Here is a 10,944-nt window from a genome sequence, read left to right as displayed (position 1 = left end):
AACTTTGGGGGTGGGGGGAGAGCAGCATACATTGCATTTTTGGGGGAGGGGGAGCATTTTAACCTTTTCGTAAAAATTTTAGATGACTTCTTCCACTACCACCTCTGGTGGAACAGGGTTACTGCGCTGCGTGGTACATTCCTATACATGTCTGAGGTCCCCATTTCTGCCAGCCTCAAATGTTCAAAATCAATGAGTCAGCTGCCTGCCTCCCCCCGCCCTCATGACATTTTAAGTAGTAATACATTGTTGTTTGCGTCTAGTTCCAGAGCCTTTAGCATGCCAGCAGGCAGGGAGGTAGGGGCAGGGAGTGAGTGGAATTTTGATTCCAGGGCTTAATTTGTAATGAATGAGGTGCCAGGGCTCAGGCAATGTTTTTACTTTCATAACTGACGCAGCAAGCCCAGGGGTGCCAGGGCTGTGAGCTGCCAAGCCTAGAGGTGCCGGGACTCAGCCCTGGCAAGCCCTGGAACGAATTAAGTACTGCTTGACTCCATCTTTCCAGTCCATTAGCCAGTGGAGCTGAGCGGCTGTAAAAGGGGATGCAGATTACATCCCACTGGAACAAGGTGGGAGAACTGGGAAATGAACTCTCAGTGCCCCAACTCATTCCTTGCCCTCTCTGTGCCACGCCTGTGATAAATCACAAACTAGCCCTTTAACTTTCCAAGGCTGCAGCGTGGAGAGCAATCCCATTTCCAGGGGAGCTTTCACAAAACAGAGGGCATGGTCAGGGGCGTGCACAAGGGGGGAAGCAGGGCCACACACCCCAATAATCAGTGAGGGCACAGAGCTCCTCCGGCCCTAGGGCTGTGGAGGAGGCACAGAACATGCCCCTCCAAAAGCAGTGAGATTTAAATTCCTGCACTCGCCCCTGGGCATGGTAAATAGCAGAGAGAGGTGTATGAAAGTGTACACCAAAGAACCCCGTTCAAGTCAACTCCGTAAAGAAAATTAAGGCTTCTGCTGCCGTAAGGAGAAATCTGTGGCTGGTTAGTGTGCAGCACTATTGATTTCTGAAAAAGGAATAAAATAAACTTCCCTTACAAAAATAAATTAAGTTGTGTTGAAATACGGAGTTCCTTTTCCTACTTGATTTTCACTCGGGAATGGTCTGTCCTGACAGCTCACCGTGATGTTAACTTTGAGAACTGCATTAAAACAATCCGACGGCTTCAGGGAAGAGAGGTTACTATCGGGCAAATTCCTGCTGAGGCTGCAGGACTGTTACTCCCATGTGACTATTGCTGGCATGGGAACAAACATAAGGTCTGACATTCGGAAGGACTCTGTGTACTTCTTTTTGCTATTTTCTTTAAAGTGCACAAAGCCAGAAGTGCAGTGGATAGGCATAAAGAGTAGACATCTTGAAAGACTGAATGACTGAGATCTGAAACTATTTGTCTCCAAGAAAATACCAACGAGCATGGCTTAGAACTGGCACACTTAAAAAACCCACAATTATTATCTAGGTATTACATGGCACTTATCGCCTGGCAGTCACTCATGGGTGGTGGCTTGAGAACACACCGTGAGGTAAGGAATATTATTCATGCTCCTTTTCCCTCCCTAAGGGCTTCATACTTTCAGCCTAATTAAGTGCAGACGGGAGCCTGGTGGATCAAGGTGCAACAAAATTATGCCCTTCTCATAATGAGAAAGCAAGCACATGATCTAAGCTATAATAATTCATTAAGCAGGTATATTCCCAACTACACAGCCACCACAAACTAGAGTCCTGAGCCACAGATTAGCAAAGGCTGAGACCCTCAGTCCCTGGGTTGGAGCCTTAGTGACACAGGCCCAGATCTTCAAAGGTATTTAGGCACCCAACTCCCATTGATAGAGGTGCCTAAATGCCTTTGAGAATGTGGGCCACAGTCCATTGGCGCATGAGCTTTGGAGGTCCAGTGCACATCCTGAGCTGCAGCTGGGCCCTTCCAGCGAGAGCCCGACATCTTGATGCACCATCAACCAGACTGGTCTGCTAGGCCTGTGATCAGCGCTATAAAGCAGAACAGGTAGTTAGACTACTCCCTGCTCATGCCTGGCGTTCCTCCATACGGGATTCAGAGCCTTCTAGACTGCTAGGCTAATGGTAGAGCTCACTGACACCAGCCATGTGGGGGATGGCTCTCCCAGCCTTTCCCTGGCCCATGTGGGGCGCTCGGCTTCTAACTCCGGCCAAGGTGGGGAGAGCAGGGGCTGCTCACTCATGTGCCCAAGTGGGTAGGGATGGGGCACAGACAGGAGGGGAGCCCAGGCTCTAAAGCTAAATAGGTCTCATCATTCCGGGATGGGGACATGAGAGACAGATGCTTTCTAAGGGCTTTGGAATGCCTCGGTAGTCACAGCAATGTGACGTCAAATGAAGCTCCTGAGGTTTCACGGCTTGCGCCTGAGTGGGAGGACTTTGCCAGCGTGTCTGTCTGCGTCAGGCTTGGAGAGGATGCCATGAGAAATGTCAATTGCTCCTGAGGCAAATCCAACTTTGCATGAGAGCCTGGAAATAGCTGGCAAAGAAAAAAAAATACTTCCAGAGCCAAATGATAGGTGCTGTAACGGGAAAGGAGCCACCGACTTTGGGGGCTAGATTATAGATTTGCCACTAGTCCCGGGTAAAGGCCAGTATATAGCTCTGCTAGCCCAGGCGCAGGTCAGGGACTGAACTATGCCCTGGCTCCCGAGGGGCAGTAATCTGCACCAAAGCTTTTCCCAGGTGCAGAGTGCTGCCGGTGACCGGACATATCCTGGGCATGCACAGACAGCTTGGAGACGCACTGCTTGTAAACCCCAGGGGGACAGCATTCCCCCCTCACCGTCACAGCATTGCTGGCAATGACAGCATAGAGTTCCTCAGCCCTGTGTACCCAGGATGGGAGAGGGAGGAGATCTCTCATGGGTCTGGCTCACAAAGCCTGGTTCGCGCTCTCTATCCCCCCTTCCACTTCCTTCCTTCTACTCCCTGCGCTCACGGGGTAATTAGTGCTTCCACGCTGCCCAGGCCCTTCTAATCTGCCCATTAGGCCCAGCTTTGTCCCTCAGGTTTACTCCGCTGCTATTGAGTTGGCCATACAGAGTGCTGGTACAGCTGCTGATGCCCGGCACCCTGGCCCCGTAGCTAATGCATTGTGTGGGTGAGGAGCAGCAGCCCTGCCGAGAGCACTCTCTCCTGGATTGTGACGCATGATGTGGGTAGCCGGATAAGAGGGCACCCATCACCCCCCTTTCCCCTGAGCAGGCACGCAGGCCAAGCCGCAGTCTTGTCCATAATTAGCAGCCATAGTGTGGAGTGCTGCTTGCTGCTATCCCAGAGGGGGCAGGTTACTGCAAGCACATACCAGCAAATGCTGGCAGGGATGCAAAGGCTACACCCACGGGGGGGGGGGGGGGGGTAGCCAGAGGCACCGCTTAGTGTGCTCCCCCTAAGGCCCTTGGAGACATCACCTGGGTACTTCAGCTGCTCCCTGCAGGCGTTCCAGAGAGGCTGCATTTGCAGAAGCCAGAGACAGCTGTCATAGAGCAAGTCAGAGAAAAGCTGCATGTTACTACATGGTTAACAGGGTTAAGGGAGCTGCCTGGGGAGGGAATTGCACCACCTCCTCCTGCAGGGTGAGTTAGATTTCTAATGTACTCATTAGCCTTTCAGCCAGTGCTGCGCTTTGAGAGTTATACGCTGCAGGGACCCAATTCTGGCCCCTGCCAATCAGGAGTCACTCCACTGAAATCAATGGAGTTCCAGCTAGGGTCAATAAGAGGAGAACCAGGCATCCTCGTACCAGATCCACAAATGCTTCAGGGGAACCAAACAGTGGAAGTGAATAGGAAGATGTCTCAGACGACATTAGGGATGACAGACTTGGGCTGTATATGCACGTCATAAAAGCCGCCGTGGTGACCTCCAGCAAGCTGCTGCTTGTTCAAGTCATCTGGTCAAAGGTCCCTGGGTTCAGAGCAGTCCCGATGATTACTAGTGTTACGTGTGTGACTGTGTACAAAAGAGGAGCGTGGGCACTTTGTTTTCTTTTTGCTCTCTCATACGTTTCTCTTGGTGAGTTTTCGGATGTTTTTCCTTCCAATGGGTAAGGTGGTAAACGAGAAATTACTGCCTCTGGCAAAACTAATATAAGAGCTGACAAGGAGAGAAAGCTGTGGCTTATATGTCCTTTTCTGTCTGGCTCCAGCAATCACATTCTGAACTAATGTTTTCTCAGTGCAGTGATGCTATGGCAGATGAGTGACCATATCAGCAAATATTTGCTTTGCTGATTGCAGGATCCTGGAACTGATTTGCAACAGAAGGCCAAGTAGGAGCAATGGTGATCTGCGAGAAAAACAGACAGATTGCTTTGTCAGCCATCTGCTTTAGACTCAGACAGTCCCTTTCTTATCATTTCTATCTCATTAGACGCTGACCTGGATCACAATTTGTTCATAACGGTTGTTGCCTCTTTCCCACTGTGTCAGATGCTGTACCATTATTTCATTCCTCCCTGACCTCAGGCTGCCCTCTCTCATTGGCTGCGATTTCAAGACATCTATGAAATGCGTGAAGACTCGGTTCGTTTTCTGAACACGGCCTCTGAGCAGAGCGAACTGCAGCGTCACAGCCTCTCTGAGCAGAAGCCCGGAAGAATGCGAGGGCGACTGGTGGTTTGTACCCCACCCACCTCAGAGGTTTGGCTGCGAGAGGTCACTAATCCTTCAGACAGTTCGGAGCAGAGAAGTTGGGAGATGGAGGCTGCCTGCATCGCTCCCGATCTGCAGATTCCAGCCCATAAAATCGGTTCGCAGGCCAGTGGCACTGAGACAGCAAAGGGGGAAAGAGTCAGAGACTCCTTGATGCTTTTCTATTGCCAGTCTAATCACTGTGGCAGGTGCTCAAAGCTCTGAGGGCCAGATTGTGAGGCCCTTCCTTCTTACTCCAGGGGTGCGCTCCTTGACCTGAATGGGGCTAGCTGTGGTGAGGTGCCCCTTGCTGGCAGTTCGGCTCCGAATCAAACAGAGGCTGACAGCACACTCCGGGGGTAGTCTGTAGTCCCCTCTCCCCACCCCCCACTCAGTCTTCAGCACAAAGTAACGTTTTCCCTTGGCTGCTGGTCCCATCACACAGAGAGCAGCCCTGGAAATGGGAGCCCTTCGTGGCTGCCAGCAGGGGTAGTTTCCATGCCAAATGCGGACGAGGGATGGCTGGTGTTAACCCAGCTCGCTGCGCCCTCCCAAGCATGCCCACACAGACCTCCCAGAGACCTGGGTCCGTGGGGAGGGGACAGAAGGACCCATGGGGAAAGGTGAGGCGCTTGCCAAGTGACACTAACGCCCCCAAAGCACTTTCCATGCGGTAGGGGCGGGCTGTGCCAGCTTTCTGTCTGGCAGAATGGGTTGAAATGCGTCCCTCCCTCACCCAGGCAGAGCGATTTGAACAGCACCGTCAATCAGAGTTCCTGCTAGCGGAGCAGAGGGACAAATTCCCTAGTCCGGCCAGAGCCGTGGTTTGGCATGGCTGACAGCAGCGCAAGGGACGAGGCACAAGCGCTAACGGCCGGGCAGGGCGGGGTGGCACGTGGAGCGGGGACGCCGTTGGAGTCCCTCAGCAGCGGCGGTACAAAGTAATACCTCTCGGCAAAAGGAGAAACAGAACATGATCCTTCAATTAGCACAATCCACATACTGTACTGATTATTAATAGCACAGCTGAGATCATGACATCGTTGCATTAGGCACGGTACAGACACAGGGAGAGGCAGGCCCTCCCACAAAGCGTTTACCATCTAAATAGCCAGAGGCTGGGAGGGGAAACAGAGGCACGCAGCGGTGAAGTGACTTGCCTAGGGTCACACAGCAGGTCAGTGGCATGAACAGAACCCAGGTATGCCAGGGACCAGTCCAGTCCAGTATCCACTAGCCAAGTGTCAAGTGTCAATGTATAAAGAGGTGTATGCTACTATGTAAAGGCTGGAATACTATCAAATGCCTCTTATTTACTCACTTCTCCCTCAGATTCCTAACTCCGATGGAAAGCTCTGACAGCAGAAGGTCTGTCACTCCTGTTGACAAGCACGAATGTTGCCTGTCTCAGTAATAGGTGTCAAGAAATCTCGACTCCCTAAACCAAAGGATTAAAATTGTCTATAAAAACGCACATGCACAAATACAGTGGGGACACTGAGCACACTAATAGACTAGGTAGGGGGACCTAGAGGGCAATCAATACAAGAACGGGAGGAGAAGGAATATTCCTAAAGGAATTTAATGTTGTGACAGACTGGTTTACGCAAAAACTGGGATTTAAAGAGCCCAAAGGAGTTAGGTGCCAAAATCCCATTTAGTGCCTTTGAAAATTTCAGCCTTTTTTTAAAGCAAGTTAAACTTCAGAGTCTTTCCCCATGTGAAAATACCTGAAGTATAATAACTTCCATTCACATAGTGCTTTTCACACACCTCCCCAAATATAGCATTTTAAAAATATGGGTAAACATTATGGGGAAACTGAGGCAAAAAGAGATGAAGGGTAACCTTGTCAAAAGTGCTGAAAGCACTTCACTGCTTTCAAAGATTTCACTCTTAGTAACTTGCCCAGGGCCAAACAACATATCCAGGGCAGATCTGGGACTAGAATGCTATTGTGTTTGTATGATAAAGAATTATTAATACATACACAGTATAGAGAAAAAGAAACCCACCAAAAAGAGCACTTCTGTTTCAGAACTTAAACAAAAAAGTCAGTGGAAAATGTGAGACTTCACAGGAAGCTCTTGAAGGATGATATTCAGGAATCCCTGGGAATGAAATAAGTAATGTTTTCCAATTCCAGACAATTTATGACATTAAATATTAAATGCTAAGATCATAATTTAAAATACATTTATAAAAGTTAGCAACATTATAAATGTTTAGCTAATCGTTCTAGGTCTGCCTCTTGGAGTAAAGTGTCTGCTAGTTCTATATTGCCACTACTGGCATGGCAGAGTCTTTTGTAGTACTTCTTTATTCCCACCACTGGACAAAAAAGAGAATGAATAGGAGTGGGGAAGGCCGGGTTCAGAAACATTCAGCACTGGCCGAACTCTGCTCCCGTTGAAGCCAATGGTAAAACTCCCATTGACTTCAAACTATGATCTCCATATATACCGTTGCTGTACAAAATTGTGATATATCTGCAGGAAAAATTGGGATATTAGCTATGATTCACGGAAAAGGATGGCTTTGGGAGATTTCAACACATCACTCTACTAGAAGATCCAGCAGCATGTAGAGCCCAGATGACCTTTCCGTCTGTTTATCAAAGTGCTTCCAGCTCCCTTGTCAAGGCAGGTGAAACAATAATAGATATGAAAGTGAAGACAGCTCAGCTGCACCCAGAACACTTTGTTACATTAAAAACACTCTCAAAAGGTCAACATGGACCTGATGGCTCTTGTTAACTCTTATTTGTTGTGGCTGCGAGTGCAGAACAGTGATAACCAATTCATGAATTAAGATAAGACGTTACAGTAACACCAGAACCTGCCCCATCCAATCTGGGTTTTGGTGAATCAGTTCTAAGTGGTATTTAATTCCCTTACATAGAAAAGGAAAATATAAGGCAAGGTTGATCCTGACAATGAAAAGAGGATGAGAAAGCTGGTTAAGACCCTGGTCTGGGCCTTATGAGATCTAGGTTCAGCTTTCTGCTCTGCTACAGACACTCCTTATGACTTTGGGCAAATCTTTGCATTTCTCTGTGCCTCAGGAAAAACAGGGTCAAATCTTGCCCCACTGGAGTGTGGTGAGGGTAAATTAATTCCTGGGAGGTGCTCGGATGTAATGACAACAGGGGCAACATAAAATCTAGCTAGAGAGAAAAGCCAAATACTGTGATTCTAAGCACAAAAAAGCCTCAGAAAAAAATGAATGCAAAATTATAACATCGGGCCAACTTCTTAGCTGATGTAAATGGTGTAGCTCCATAACTTCAGTGGAGCACTGTCTAGTTACACCAGGTGAGGATCTGGCCCACTCTTTTCCTCCCGCTCAATACCATTACCTGTGTAGAATATATTTCATACTAGGCCAATTTACTGTTAAATTAGACAGTGAAGATCTTAAGAGATAATAACAACAAGGAGTCTGGTGGCACCTTAAAGACTAACAGATTTATTTGGGCATAAGCTTTCGTGAGTAAAAACCTCACTTCTTCGGATGCATAGAGTGAAAGTTACAGATGCAGGCATTATATACTGACCCATGGAGAGTAGGGAGTTACTTCGCAAGTGGAGAACCGGTGTTGACAGGGCCAATTCAAATATTATTAAGAGATAATAATATTTGCAACAAAGCCCACCCCTTTCTTACTCTAATACATCAAATTTATATTGTACATGCCAAAGAAATCCTTCCTGTCTGGAGTACTCTAGTATTGTGAGCCTATGCACAAAATTAGGATGTTGCTAAGAAACCTGTTACTTTAGCAACATTATCCCTAGAATGATGGGAAAATGGCTAATTGTGAGAAACAAACATGTTTCAGTCTATTGTATGTGGTTGAATTATTACTGTTGGATTGATCGGTTAGACTAATCGTGGAAAATACTTAATATTTCATATTGTTTCACTGAATTTGTCTACTTCTCCATGATTTCTTCCATGCTCCCCCTTATACATGAGAAAAGCTCCCCATCAAAGTAGCCACTTTATGTTTTAAATCCATCCTTAAAGCCTACTTCTGCCTTGACTTCTGTCTGGTATTTGTTAGGCAAGTGGTGAATTCTGATTTCTGCTTTTATGTGAAATATGTTTTTGCATTACATCCTTCTGCTAACATTCCACCTCTGTTTCTCTATTTTTTCCTCCTGTTGCATTCTGTCTAAAACCTATATTGTGATCTCTCTGGGGCAGGGGCTGTCATCTTTGTTACTTGTTTGTACAGCACCTACCACAATGGGGCTCAGATCCTTAGTTTGGGTTCCTACATGCTACCATAATAAACAGTTACTTATTGTTATTGCCCCTTCTTTCAATGCCAGAGCTCTGTTATGACGTCAGCGACGCTTGTGTCCAGGGCCTTTGCAAGTAACCTCCCAGTGTGGGAGAAATCAGTGAGGTGGGGTCTAAGTATGCTCTAAGTTTAACTTGTTTTACTTACACGTGTTCACTAGACCTGGAGAGAAGGGCAAGCCCTTCTCTCAGGAACCTCAGTGCAACACCAATGGTGAGTCCCAGCAGGGAGCAACTCTGCCTCAAGAACTGACTCCAATCAGAGCCCAAGGCAGAGAGCAAACCCTCCTGTTGCTTGCACAACTCCCTTTCAAGGACCACTGCCTCTACCAGAATACATCAAAACTCACAACACGGCATGTCTTCCCTAGGCTCAACATTTGCTGGCATGCCACGAATTTGGAAGATGCTGTAGCAGCACCACCTGGCAATGCCTGTCATAATGTATTGAATGCCTGTCATAACTAAATGATTTTTTTTTTTGCATCGGTCTTCACTGCAGAGGATGTGAGGGAGATTCCCACATCTGAGCCATTCTTTTTAGGTGACAGATCTGAGGAATTATCCCAGATTGAGGTGTCAAGAGAGGAGGTTTTGGAACAAATTGATAAACTAAACAGTAATAAGTCACCAGGACCAGATGGTATTCACCCAAGAGTTCTGAAGGAACTCAAATATGATATTGCAGAACTACTAACTGTGGTAGGTAACCGATCATTTAAATCAGCTTCTGTACCAGATGATTGGAGGATAGCTAATGTGATGCCAATTGTTTTTAAAAGGCCCCAGAGGTGATCCTGGCAATTACAGGCCAGTGAGCCTAACTTGAGTACCGGGCAAATTGGTTGAAACTATCATAAATAATAGAATTCTCAGACACAGATGAACACTATTTGTTGGGAGAAGAGTCAACATGGCTTTTGTAAAGGAAATCATGCCTCACCAATCTACTAGAATTTTTTGAGGGGGACAACAAACGTGAACAAGAGTGATCCGGTGGATATAGTGTACTTGGACTTTCAGAAAGCCTTTGATGATGTCCCTCATCAAAAGCTCTTAAGCAAAGTAAGCAATCATGGGATAAGAGGGAAGGTCTTTTCATGGATCAGTAACTGGTTAAAAGATAGGAAACAAAGGACAAGAATAAACAGTCAGTTTTAAGAATGGAGAGAGGTAAATAGTGGAGTCCCCCAGGGGTCTGTACTGGGACCAGTCCTATTCAACATATTCATACATGATCTGGAAAAAGGGGTACACATTGAGATGGCAAAATTTGCAGATGATACAAAACTATTCAAGATAGTTAAGTCCAAAACAGACTGTGAAGAGTTACAAAAGGGATCTCACAAAATTAGGTGTCAGGGCAACAAAATGCAGATGAAATTCAATTTTGATAAATGCAAAGTAATCCACATTGGAAAACATAATAGCAGCTACACATACAAAATGATGGGATCTAAATTAGCTGTTACCACTCAAGAAAGAGATCTTGGCTTTATTATGGATAGTACTCTGAAAATATCCACTCTATGGGTAGTGAAAGTAAAAAAAAATCTAACAATGTTAGGAACCATTAGGAAAAGGATAGATAACAAGACAGAAAATATCAAAATGCCACTATATAAATCCATGGTACACCCACACCTTGAATACTGTGTGCAGTATACCCCATCTCAAAAAAAAGGTATTAGAATTGGAAAAAATACAGAGAAAGGCAACACAAATGATTAGGGGTATGGAACAACTTCCATATGAGGAGAGATTAAAAAGACATGGATATTTGCACTTCGAAAAGAGATGACTGTGAGGGGATATGATAGAGGTCTATAAATCATGAATGGTGTGGAGAAAGTGAATAAGGAAGTGTTTATTTACTACTTCACATACCACAAGAACCAAGGGTCATCCAATGAAATTAATAGGTGGCAGATTTAAAACAAAACAAAATGAAGTATTCACACAACACAC

The 10,944-nt window shown here is 46.3% G+C and overlaps 1 long non-coding RNA gene across 1 annotated transcript; it reads left to right on the top strand.

The window, feature by feature from the left end:
- Positions 1 to 1,040: 1,040 nt before the first annotated feature.
- LOC135972309 (uncharacterized) lies at positions 1,041 to 8,979 on the top strand. Its single transcript, XR_010588732.1, has 2 exons — positions 1,041 to 1,536; positions 4,504 to 8,979. It is a non-coding gene; the product is annotated as an uncharacterized LOC135972309 (long non-coding RNA).
- The last annotated feature ends 1,965 nt before the right edge of the window (positions 8,980 to 10,944 follow it).

This window comes from Chrysemys picta, chromosome 6, assembly GCF_011386835.1.
Source record: "Chrysemys picta bellii isolate R12L10 chromosome 6, ASM1138683v2, whole genome shotgun sequence".
Classification (NCBI taxonomy): Eukaryota; Metazoa; Chordata; order Testudines; family Emydidae; genus Chrysemys; species Chrysemys picta.
This window is presented reverse-complemented; position numbering and strand designations above follow the sequence as displayed.